Below are 13,572 nucleotides of genomic sequence, written 5' to 3'. Positions count from 1 at the left end.
TTCTCTTGGAAAATGCTCTGTGCCACCTTACGAGTGTGACCATTAGTTCTGGGTGGGTAGGGAGAGGGGTCTGCCACGGGTCCAACAGTTGTTGAGCAGCCACCACTGCAGATCTTTTCCAGTCCTCTTCGACACCCGATTGGAATCTGGCAAGTCCCCTTAGGGTTGAGCCCACAGTGACTTCAGATCCCACTGCAGCACCTGCATGTGCTACCTGGTGTGGTCCACAAGCAGAATGCAGGAGACCAAGAGAGCTAGAAGGCTCAGAACCAGTCTCAATGAGACTGAGGTAAATCGTTGAAACATCAGGAACATAGCCCAGATGTTCCAGACTTGTTGATGTGAAGGAAAGGCTCTGAAGAACACCCGATCCAGGATGGACAATGTGGGCCTGGATGGTGTCTGCCTGATCACCGGCCTCAGCCTAAGAAGGACTGTGAGGCCTGCTGTTAAGGCCCATAGTGTTTCTGCCTCTGCCAGTAGTCCCTCCCTAAGCCAGGGAGGGGTAAATGCTGTTGGGGGAACTGGCAGAGCTAAGTGCAGAGACTAGGCAGTGGCCTTACTCTCTCTGACTCTTTCAAGGGTTGAGCCCGTTTTCGCTCTCAACAGCCTAGAACTGTTGAAGGGCATGCCCATGAAGGACTGCTGGACATTGGATGAGAAGCCCATGGAGCAAATCCAGGCCTGGCACCTAAGCACTGCACCTACCCAGACAATTGGTAGTGATAGGGATCAGGGTATCTAAAATATGCCCACTACCACGGATAGAGTAATCACACAGTTACACGCACATACACTCATCATACGCTAGGGCCCATTTCACTAACATACGCTCAAATACTCTACCAGCAATAAACCTGTGGGAAGAAAACACCTAAACACCCTGTATCGATATCAGGTCGATCAGATCTGGTTTTGTGACTGTCCTAATCAATAACATAATCTACATAACATATACAATAATGATCAGAAATATAAACCCAATAATTGACAAGAAAGAAAATCCAACACCATGTTTAAAATTATATTGCTTTATCTAAATTAGTCAAAGTAAATCAATCAGAATAAATCATTTCTCATAGTTACCTATTCTAACTAAGTGTCAGAACGGGTCAGGACAAGTCTCTCGGTAAAGTCTCTCAAGACGAAGTCCTCAGCATCGATCCTCAGCAACGCAGATTCACGCGGCAAAGGCAAAATGGCAAGTGGCAAAGGGTGGCAAAAACCCTCTCTAAGCTAACAGTTTTTATAATAAATTGAACAAAGGAAAGATACATTGGAACATAGGAAAAATCATTATGTCCGCCGGACTTGCTGAGCAGAGCGAGAAGGAAAGGATGCAACATTGCAACATTTGTGAACCTCCGCTCAGGAAAAATACACATATCGAAGACTACGGAACAGGAACCAAGAAAATAAAACATGTATCACATTAATCCGGCTTCTCCTCGGCTATCGAGCCACAGTTCAGAGTTTCCCTCTAAGGCTCCTTTGTTTTTCAAGATTGCCAAGGACACTTTCACTTCTCTTGGAGAACTCCCAAAAACTGCTGCTGTCCTCATGGAAAGTTTCTCAACATGGACCATGGTCAGTTAGCTTCAAGACCATTTCCAGCAGGGGTCTCCCTCGTCTCAGTTTTCATATATTCACTCGAGGCCAGGCTCACAAAATCAGCCATCATGGACTAGGCCTCCATAGGCCACAATAGACCATCTCAATTAAAAGAAATAAAAACAACGTTACTACAGCATAATGATTAAACAGTGTTAACCCCACTAATACCCTTATGTGTATGCATTTATCTAGCTCTCGCGACATAAAAAGCATTAATTCAGACAGCGTTTTGTGCTCAAAATAAACAGCACACAGCAACGTTTAAACATGAAAACTTGCACATTATTTTTTAGGAAACAGAAACAGCACACACATGCTAACCCTCGTATAACTTTCTCTTATGTTAAAACAAACGGATTGATTAATAAAAACACACTTGCACAAGACAAATAATTAATTGTTATTTATTAATAATTAATAAAACGCATAGACATACTAGAGCTTCAAAAGACCCTGAATTTTCTAAATGAAAACTCTGCTCCAGCAATCCCCCCTTTGGTGATTTTATCACCAAATAAACCCCAAAAAAAAATTAGTGAAAATTTAGTCCCATTTTAGGAGAAATCAGAAATGTCTTTTCCCCTTACACAACATTAAACACCAGTCACTCTTTCATCATCCCTTTTTGTCTCTAAATAAACACTCTCCCTCAATTCTTCTAGTTCAATTTCTTGAGGTTCTCTCTTCAACCTTTTGTTTTTCTTCTCCTTATTCAATTTCTTCCTCCCTCCCCTGTTTTTACCACACACACACACCAATCTTATTATTAATAAAGCCACAATTATACAAGACAAGGGAAACAATATTCTACCTATAATAGTACTACCTATCTTTGCAATAAAATCTTTAACAGCTATCATCTTATTAGCTATTTTAGTCCACAAATTCCCAGCTTCAAGTGGTACTAATTCTTCATGCAAATCAGTAATATTTCTGATATAGACCTTCAGGTCTTTACTTTCGTCAGGAATGTAAGTACAACAATGTTGAACTTTCAATATTCCACAGACTCCACCCTCCTTGGCCAATAGAATATCAAGGGCAAGTCGATTTTGCATAGACATGGCACGTACGGCACTTAATTCCGTATTCACCAAAAGAAACCCTCCTGCGGTATTTGTCGATAAGCGATCAACCACTGTGGACAGTTTCCGAATTCCATAAGCATTTAAAGAAATTCCCACTGCTGGAATCAAAACCCCAAAAATATCACCCACAATTTCAGACCAAGTTTCTCTCTTAAAACGTGTTAATAAGTTAATATCTTCTACATCTCTTATTTTATCTGTATGAAAAATCTTAGGAAAAACCAGGCCCACATAACATGTGCCATACCAATGGTCAGGCAACTTGTAATAAGCCTTGTTCCCACAAACATAGTACACTCCCGGAAAAATTGTATCTTCTCCACCTCTGAAACCCCAACCTGTCGCAACGAAGTATGTATCATGGCACTCACTAGTCCCCACATAATATGTATCATATTGGGATTTCCTTCTTGTAATACAAAGTTTACCCTTCTGTGGTGCATCTAGAGCTAAAGTTGGACTAGCCCCATTTCTCAACTCTTTTCCCATCTCAATATCCCAAATTGTCTCACTCACTTCATATTTTCCCGCTTTCTCCTGTATGTTCACTCTCCTTTCTTCTACCATATCCAGGAAAGCTTTCTCCTCTTCTTTCAAACTGCAAGTTACATTATTCTTAAAAATGTAATCTAATGTTAATCCTTTTTCTTCAATAAAAATCTCACCAAAAGTGTTAGCTTCTTTAGCTGGATTCAGCTCTTTGTTCATTGGCAAGTGCCCAAAAATACTATCTCTATTAGACATCTTATAATCTACTTTCCCTAACAAATAAAAAACACTACTTAAAATACTACAAGAAATACCATATGTAGCTGGTAAATGGTGATAAGTAACACCCTCTGAAACGGATGCAGGTAATTGCATACAAACGTAGCAATCCCTCACTTCCATTGTCTTCACATATTCATATAACAGTTTAGAAAAAACATTACTAGAAAAGTTATTAATTGACCTATCTTTGTGTGTGTAAGCATTACTAATTCTAATTGGAACTACTTTTTGTGAATTCTTCTCTACATTTGTCACATTTTCTATATGCATTCCAAACTCTACTCTAAAAGTAACTAATAAAACTAAAACACCCCATAGAAGCATTAATAATCCAGTACAACAGCAGCACATCCTACACCACCTCTTAAAGAAGGCACATCTATTTCTATTATCCTCTATGTTAGCCATTTTAGTTTAGCCTCTACTACTCCACTACTGTTTGAACTTCTTCAATTCTTCAGCAATTCTTCAGCTTTCAGTTTATCCAAATGATCTCTCCGTTCACTTGATCCAAGTGAATCTTTCTTTCACTCAGTTTGGATACTTGTCATTCTTCACTTCAATTTCTTCAACATCAAATTGTATCAGATCTCCAACATCAAGATCCTCAGTACTCGACTCTTCTCCAATGTCAGTCAAGAGTACTTTCAGAATTTCACCAGTATCTTCCTCAACCACTTCTCTCAAGACCACTTCCGGATTATCTCGAGTCACTGTTTCTTCTTTTCCTTCTTCAGACAGTGCCACATAAGACCATTCCGGTGATCTGTACTTTTGGTTGGGTCTTCTTACTCTTTTTATTTCCACTGGTTCGTTTGACTCCTTTGATTCTTCTCCTTCAGCTTTTGAACTTTGACTCGAAACTTCATTCACTTGTTCAGCTTTCGATGAATTTGCTCTTATTACTCTGTATCTCAGCCTCTTAACTCTGTTGTTAGGCCAACGATCTCCTCTTAACACCTTTTCCGGCTTTATTTCTTTATTACTTCTTTCTCCAATCCAAGTTCTCTTTCTCAGAACTCGACCCTCTGTTTGTTCATCCTCATCATCTGTTTCAAGTGCCTCTTGTTTCCGTTTTCCAGCAGCTTTCTTCTTCTCCACAGATTTTTTCACCACTGTTTGAGACTTCCCTACTCCTGTCCCTCCTCGGGTCTCCGACACGCAATCTTCTTGCTGTCTACTTGTCCCATCACCTGACTCATCAAGAATGTTCCCTACACCTCCTCGGGGGTCTTCCGCAATCTGTCCCTCTCTATCTTTTTCTAACCCTACTTCTTCAAGTATAATCTCAAGTGGTTCTTCAATCTCCTCCTCTTCTGATTCAGGAGTAGTCTCTGTGTGATTTCTCTTTTCTTTTCTTTTTCCTTCACTGCTGTTTGAAACTTCAGGCTCTCTTACAGAATTTGATCTCCTCTCTGATACTCGCAGTGATTCTCTTGAAGCTCTCTCTGCTTCTTTTCTCACTGATTCCGTATCTTCAGTATCTTCACCATCACTAGAATCTGACTCTTCAAAATACTCTTTACCAGTCCCTTCTTTTGGGTTTGGAACTCTCAGAGTATGACTTGCATGTACCCAGTGCTTCACTCCAGCACACTTTACTGCAGTCGTCGTAGTCAGAATAACTTGTCTCGGCCTTCCCCACCTTGGAATCAAGCAATTTCTTCTTCTGTGCACCTTAATCCTCACCCAGTCTCCTGGACTCAGATCATGGGCTTGCTTCTTCTCAAGTGTGGTAGCTTCTTCTCCAACCTGGTGAAACACAGAATGAACTGCGTCAGCCAGGCCTTTACAGTAATCCAAAATCATGTCATCAGTTATTGTCACCAACTTATTGACAGGCACGAATGCATGGCGCATAGCACGTCCCATGATTATCTCATGCGGGCTCAAACCAGTAGTTCTATCTGGAGTAGATCTCATTGTCATCAGAACTAGAGGCAAAACATCTGGCCATTTCATGCCAGTGGCTAAGCACATCTTTCCAATCCTATTCTTGATTGTGCCATTAATCTGTTCAACCACACCAGAAGCCTCTGGTCGGTATGCACAATGTAGCTTCTGCTGTATTTTCAATGCTTCACAAATCAAACCCATGAGCTCATTTTGAAAATGTCTACCTCTATCAGACTCAACTGTTACTGGAAACCCGTACCTAGGAATCAACTCCCTCAACAGTAACTTTGCCACTGTTAATCCATCATTTCTTCTAGTCGGGTAAGCTTCCACCCACCTTGAAAACAAACAGACTATCACTAGAACATACCTCAGTCTGTTCACTTGGGGCATCTCAATGAAATCAATCTGCATTCTTGTAAAAGGACCTCCTTCTCTGCCTATTGTTCCCAGACTCACCACTGTCTTTTTCCCAGTGTTAAATTGCTGACAAACTAAACACCTTTGACAGATACTTTCTGCAATTGTCCTGAACTTTGCATTGTACCAGGTCTGCTTGAACGACCTAACCATCGCATCTCTCCCCAAATGTCCCTGGCCATGATACATCCTTGCCATTGACGACAAGATTGAGTTAGGCATCACTGGTCTGCCATCTCTGTAGACCCAAACATGGTCTGTTTCTCTTGGAGCACATCCTGCCTTAATCCAATCTCGTTTCTCTTCTTCTCCTGCCTCATCTTGTAACTGCTTTACTTCATCCCAGGTCTCTAGGACATTAGTAAACATCACAGAAAGAAAAGACATTTCCCCTTCTCTGTCCCTATTAATGGACTGATTTGTCTTGGCGCAGTATTGCGCAACATCATTGGCGTACCTGTTTCCAATCGTTATGAAATCCTCCCCCTGACCATGGGCAGCACACTTTACAACTGCTAACTCCTTAGGCAGCTGTATCGCCTCAAGCAATTTTCCAATCATTTCAGCATTCTTTATTGGAGTCCCACTCGATGTCAAGAAACCTCTTTGTAGCCAAAGTTGGCCAAAATCATGCACAACTCCGAATCCATACTGACTATCAGTCAACACAGTCGTCCTCAAATCTTTCCCAATTTCGCAAGCTTTTGTCAATGCTATTAATTCAGCAACTTGCGCAGATTTCACCCCTTTCAATGGTGATGCTTCCATGACCTCTGAAACTTTGCACACCGCATATGCTGCACATAGCACACCATCATCATTCCTCAAGCATGATCCATCCACAAACAACACATGGTCATTCTCAGGTAAGGGAATATCCCTTATGTCTGGTCTTGGTTTTGTACAGTACTCAAGCACATCCAAACAATCATGATCATCCTCCATTTTCACACCCACATTTTCAATGTCTGGCAAAAGCGTCGCTGGATTCACATTCACACATCTCTCGAGAGTCACATTTGATGCTCCCAGTATCACTTTTTCATATTTGGTCAATCGACTATGTGACATGTACTGAGTTCTGCTTCTTGTCAAAAGAATTGCCACATTGTGAGGTACGAATACCCTTACAGGATATCCCATTATGATTCCCTCACTCTGTTCCAGACTTCTGCATGTTGCAGCCACAGATTTCAGACAACCTGGTAAACCCACAGCTACAGGGTCAAGTGTTGATGAGAAGTACGCAATAGGCCTTCTCAATTGTCCATGTTTCTGGATTAACACTGAAAGTGCACATCCATTTCTCTCACTGCAGTACAGTTCAAATTCTTTTTCATAGTCAGGCATACCCAAAGCTGGAGCTTCACACATTTTACTTTTAAGCTCTTCAAATGCTGCCATTTGTTCTGCATCTAGATCCAATGGATCTGTCATTTCACTTTTTGTCAGTTTAATCAGTGGCTTTGCTATCAGGGAAAAATTAATTATCCATTGACGACAATATCCCACCATACCCAGGAACATTCTCACTTCTCTCTGGGTCTTTGGAGCTTTCATTTCTCTGATTATTCTGATCCTGTCAGTAGTCACTTTTCTCAGACCTTTTTCAATATTGTGTCCAAGATAATGCACCTCTTTCTTGCAAAATTGCAATTTGGCTGGAGATACCTTTAACCCTCCATCTGCCAGATGATTCAGTAAAGCTATGGTATCCACTTCACAAGCTTCACGTGTCTTTGATGCCACCAATAGGTCATCAATGTATTGCACTAACACTGAACTCTCAGGCATGATCAGACTTTCCAACGATCTTTTCAATAACTGATTGAATATCGAAGGACTCTCCGTATACCCCTGTGGGATACGACACCATGTTAAAATACGCTGGCCAAACCTAAATGTAAAAATCGGCTGGCTGTCATGATGCAATGGAATTGAAAAGAACGCATGACACAAATCAATCACTGTATACCACTCAGCATCATGTGGAATTTGATACAGAATCACTGATGGATTTGGCACAATAGGACAACATGCCACCACAATTTGATTAACTTTTCTCAAATCTTGCACGATCCTAAATTTTCCATTGGGCTTTTTCAGTCCCATTATCGGTGAATTACACGGACTACTCAGTAATTCTCTCAGAACTCCTTGCTGAATCATTTTCTCAATTATAGGAGTTATCCCTTCAATTATTTCTGGTGTCATTTTGTACTGAGGAATGTTAGGATATGTAATTCCCTCTTTCACTGCAATTTTCACTGGATCTACATTATTCATCAATCCCACATCCTCTCCTGTAAAATCCCAAACTGCTCTTTTCACTGTGTCTCTCAGCTCTTGAGGCAAATCCTCCGGATTAAACACAGCAAATGCACCAATTAACTCACTTTCTCTATTTTCTAGAGTCATCCGGTAGAAAACATCATCATCTGGTGTCTCAAAAGCTATTCCATCTGGTGTACAAAAAATTGTGCAGTTCATCTTACACAATAGGTCCCTACCTAACAGGTTCACTGGACTCGTGTCACAGACAATAAATCTGTGCATGTCTGAAAATTTCCCTATCTGTACTCTTACTGGTTCAGTAAGACGTGTTCTGATTTGTGTATTAGCTACACCAACTACTTGGATTGCTTCATCCGAGAGAGGAAGATTTCTAACATCTGCTGACCTGACAGTTGATCTTGTCGCACCTGTGTCTACCAAAAAAGAAACACTCTCCTCATTTATTTTCCCATCCACAAATGGTCCTGCCTGGTCTATTTCTAGAGTTGCACCAAGTATGCACTCTTCCTCCTCTCTTCGGCACCGTCAATAATCATCCTCAGACTCACTCCCTTCACTCTTTAACAAGTACTGCTGTACTTTGTTAGAACGTCTTGGTTTGTTTACCTGCTCATCATTGTAGAATCCTGAATCTTGATTATACTTTTGTAACCCTCTATTCTGCGGCAAGGGCGGTTTTGGCTCTTGACTCTGCTGTCTCACAACTTTCTGTTGTTGCTGTTGATTATTTCCTTCATTCTGGTTCTGCACCTGTTGATTTAAAGGTTTACTCTCATTACTCACTAATGGTGGATTAGGACATTCAGATCTCCAATGTCCCAGTTGGCCACAGTTGTGACAAGGAAACTTTTTCTTCGCTTCCTCAAGACTTCCTTTTCCTTTTCCTGCATATCTGGGTCTATTTCCTGCATTATTTCCTGGATTATTCGCCTGTTCCACTAACTGTGCTTCCTGTCTTTCTGCAACTTTCACTTGTGCCCACATTGCTTTCTCTTTCAGCTTTCTTTGTTTTGCTTCAATTTCATCACTAAAGTATTTTGCATGTCTCAGGATCTCATCTACTTTCTTACTCTGCCAATCCACTGTGTGCTCACGAATTCTCTCACCAATTTCAGGTCTTAGACCATATACAAATCTGTATACAAAGTGACTCAAATCCTTGTCACCCAGGTGTTCATCTCCACTGAATTGTTTAAATGCCAGTATCAGCCTCTCGTAAAAAGCATAAACTGATTCTTTTGCTTCCTGTTGTGTTCGATCTATCTTAACCCAGTCTGTCTCTTTTGGAGGAACTTTACTCTTCAGGTATACCATCACCTGATCATATTTTCTCATTACTTCTGGATCTGGTGCCCCTGTTCTTGGATCTCTTGGATACTCCTCAGTAGGCCAACTCACAACTATTTTACACTCAGTCCACAAATCTGCTGGAACAATTATATCAAACAGACTATTCAGGTCAACCCACAGCACTTTTGACAATTTCACAAACCTATCTACCTGCCTATACCACTCGACGGGCTTTTCTCTCAATCGAGGGAAATCATTCGTAAATGATAAAATATCCTGTCTGGTCCATGGAACATGTACATATCCTCCTCCAGGTATTTCTCTCATAGGATAATTATCCACTGGTTTCTCCTTTTCTCTTACTGGAAATGCTGAATAAGTTGTTCTACCTACAGATTCCTCTCTTTTCTTATACCACCTATCCTTCCACTTTTCTACATCACCCCATCTTCGCAATAATGCTACCATTTCTTTAATCTGTCCTGTTCTACCAGTAGCATTCAAATTTTCAATGTCCTTCTCAGTAAAATCCATCCTGTAAGTTTTCTGTAAAGCTTTCACTTTATCAATGTCAACTCCCTGTTCATTTGCTATTGCTCTTAGCCTGTCATGAGTATTCCTTGCTCTCCAGGTAATACTTTTACACATAAACATCAGCTCACCATCATGATGACTCTTCAGGATTTCTATTGGAACTGTTCCTGTCACAAGTTCTTCTAATTCTATACGTAACCTAGCCACATCAATAACTTGTGAATCCTTATCCTTTTTCTGAAGAACCTTCATCCAATCATTCAAATCATCAACTGTTATTTCAGCAGTTTTTCTCACTGGAACCACTCTTTTCTGCGGTTCTAAAATTGGCATCCCTGAACAACTAAGTTCACTAGCATCCAATAGTTCACTACATGTGTCATGTCTGGTTTGTCTCAGGTCACTTTTCCCTGTTCTTTTATCTGAATCTCCTGAAGGACCAACTGAATTTGTCAAATCATTCCAAACATATGGAATCACCAGTCCATTTTCACCTGTCTTCTGTTTGTCAAACACGGGCATAACCGGACCTATAGTTACAGGCACCGTAACAGCTTCCAGATTCTTCGTTAACTCCCTAATTTTCTCAGTCAGTTCTGTTGTCGTTTTTGCTAATTTTCTGGCATTTTCCTCACTACTTCGATTCTCTTTCTCCCTGAAAGAACTACTACTTCTTGATTCAGGTGTCACTTTTTCTTTCTCAATAATACAGACTGTATCTCTTATCGGAGAAACAACTGGTGTACTCTCATCTGGTTCTGGTCTATATGGAGGTGGTCTTTTGTAAATCATGTCATTTAAGACCTCATCATCATACTCATTAACTCCAACTGCTCCTTCTTCAATTGTTCTCATAGGATATAATCCCTCTGACATATTAACATCTCGCCACCTTTTCATCCGATCATGATGTGTTTCACGATCATGTCTCCTCCCAAACATATGCCTGTAGTACCCTCCAGATCTTTGCTTTTCTCGCTCATGAACTTCTTCTTCCCATTCCACTAAAGCCTCGAACTGTGTAGGTCTTGGCTTCGGGTCCAGACGTACCATCTTTTCCCGTAAATTTCTCAACACGGCCAAATTAAATGAACCATGTTCTGGAAATGCTAGAACACCATCTTCTTTAGTATACCTAACCCAATTCTGCAACCATATACAGGTATGTAATCCATATTTCGCAACCATGAAGGATGCAGGTGTTTTCGCTGGAGGTAGCAACTCACCCTCTCTCGTTTTAACCTCTTTATCCTTGCTAAACCACTTTTTAACTTTCCCAAAGAATGTTTTTTTCTTTTTCTCCTCTTGGTAGTACATTTTAGCGCTTACCAAAACTCTCTACTCTCTCCGTATTATAAATATACAATACGAGCTTCTCAACCAATAGCAGCGCGACTCACACTAACGCACCAATCCTGGAGCGTCTACGTCACTAAACAGCTCTTCCAATCCCTGCGCGACTCACACTAACGCACCAATCCTAGCGCGAACCCTATTCTGATCCACTATCCAATCAGAGCGCGGACTTTCTGACGTCAACAGTCGCTGCAGTCGCTTGTCTCCTGTCTTCTGTCACTCGTCTACCCCTCCTTTACAAAATCTCTCAGTAGACTTCGTGTCAAGATTTCTACAAAATCTATTAGTTACAACATAAAAACATCTCCATTGTCTGCTTCGCTAACCACAGAATAGTAAAAGAGAGTCTATTTTTCAAGAGTCAACAAACTTTCATACATCTCATAACTGTTTCCTCTAGGACTTGTCCAAAGAGTCTTACAATCAATAAATGTATATACATTCACGCACATTCATGCAAGAAAAATATAGTACATGCACACAGAATCCTGCTTCCCGAGAACAGCGCACAATCTGTCCCACTACAGAATTATAACATACATTAACTAAGCAACTTTGCCCAGTTCCTCAAACAAGCTCAGAGAATACCTATTACTCCTCCCGCGATAAGCTTTAACGGAAATCCTTACGGATCCCTGGGACTTAAGACCAGAGTTTCAAAGATAACCTTCACTATCATACACACTCCTTATATACCAGAAATATATTCTAATAGTAACATACAACAATGTCACTGATTCCGAATCCAGACAATGTGAACGCGCAACTTCAATTGTCACACGTTATTCCTTACAATCCCGTCTTTCCCGAGAGCAGCATATACCTTCCTCTGCCCTACTACGGAACTGCTACCACAGCTTCCAAATTCCAGAAGCACTACATATAACTCAACATGACGACTTCAACATATAGTATTAGTACATATACCAATATCAACAAAATAAAACCAATAATCAATAAGCTATCAATCTCTGCTACCAGGAAATTGATAGGGATCAGGGTATCTAAAATATGCCCACTACCACGGATAGAGTAATCACACAGTTACACGCACATACACTCATCATACGCTAGGGCCCATTTCACTAACATACGCTCAAATACTCTACCAGCAATAAACCTGTGGAAAGAAAACACCTAAACACCCTGCATCGATATCAGGTCGATCAGATCTGGTTTTGTGACTGTCCTAATCAATAACATAATCTACATAACATATACAATAATGATCAGAAATATAAACCCAATAATTGACAAGAAAGAAAATCCAACACCATGTTTAAAATTATATTGCTTTATCTAAATTAGTCAAAGTAAATCAATCAGAATAAATCATTTCTCATAGTTACCTATTCTAACTAAGTGTCAGAACGGGTCAGGACAAGTCTCTCGGTAAAGTCTCTCAAGACGAAGTCCTCAGCATCGATCCTCAGCAACGCAGATTCACGCGGCAAAGGCAAAATGGCAAGTGGCAAAGGGTGGCAAAAACCCTCTCTAAGCTAACAGTTTTTATAATAAATTGAACAAAGGAAAGATACATTGGAACATAGGAAAAGCGAGAAGGAAAGGATGCAACATTGCAACATTTGTGAACCTCCGCTCAGGAAAAATACACATATCGAAGACTACGGAACAGGAACCAAGAAAATAAAACATGTATCACATTAATCCGGCTTCTCCTCGGCTATCGAGCCACAGTTCAGAGTTTCCCTCTAAGGCTCCTTTGTTTTTCAAGATTGCCAAGGACACTTTCACTTCTCTTGGAGAACTCCCAAAAACTGCTGCTGTCCTCATGGAAAGTTTCTCAACATGGACCATGGTCAGTTAGCTTCAAGACCATTTCCAGCAGGGGTCTCCCTCGTCTCAGTTTTCATATTTTCACTCGAGGCCAGGCTCACAAAATCAGCCATCATGGACTAGGCCTCCATAGGCCACAATAGACCATCTCAATTAAAAGAAATAAAAACAACGTTACTACAGCATAGTGATTAAACAGTGTTAACCCCACTAATACCCTTATGTGTATGCATTTATCTAGCTCTCGCGACATAAAAAGCATTAATTCAGACAGCGTTTTGTGCTCAAAATAAACAGCACACAGCAACGTTTAAACATGAAAACTTGCACATTATTTTTTAGGAAACAGAAACAGCACACACATGCTAACCCTCGTATAACTTTCTCTTATGTTAAAACAAACGGATTGATTAATAAAAACACACTTGCACAAGACAAATAATTAATTGTTATTTATTAATAATTAATAAAACGCATAGACATACTAGAGCTTCAAAAGCCCCTGAATTTT

Source organism: Triturus cristatus, chromosome 1_1, assembly GCF_964204655.1.
Source record: "Triturus cristatus chromosome 1_1, aTriCri1.1, whole genome shotgun sequence".
Lineage (NCBI taxonomy): Eukaryota > Metazoa > Chordata > Amphibia > Caudata > Salamandridae > Triturus > Triturus cristatus.
The sequence above is the reverse complement of the archived record's forward strand: the minus strand, read 5'-3'. Positions refer to the sequence as shown.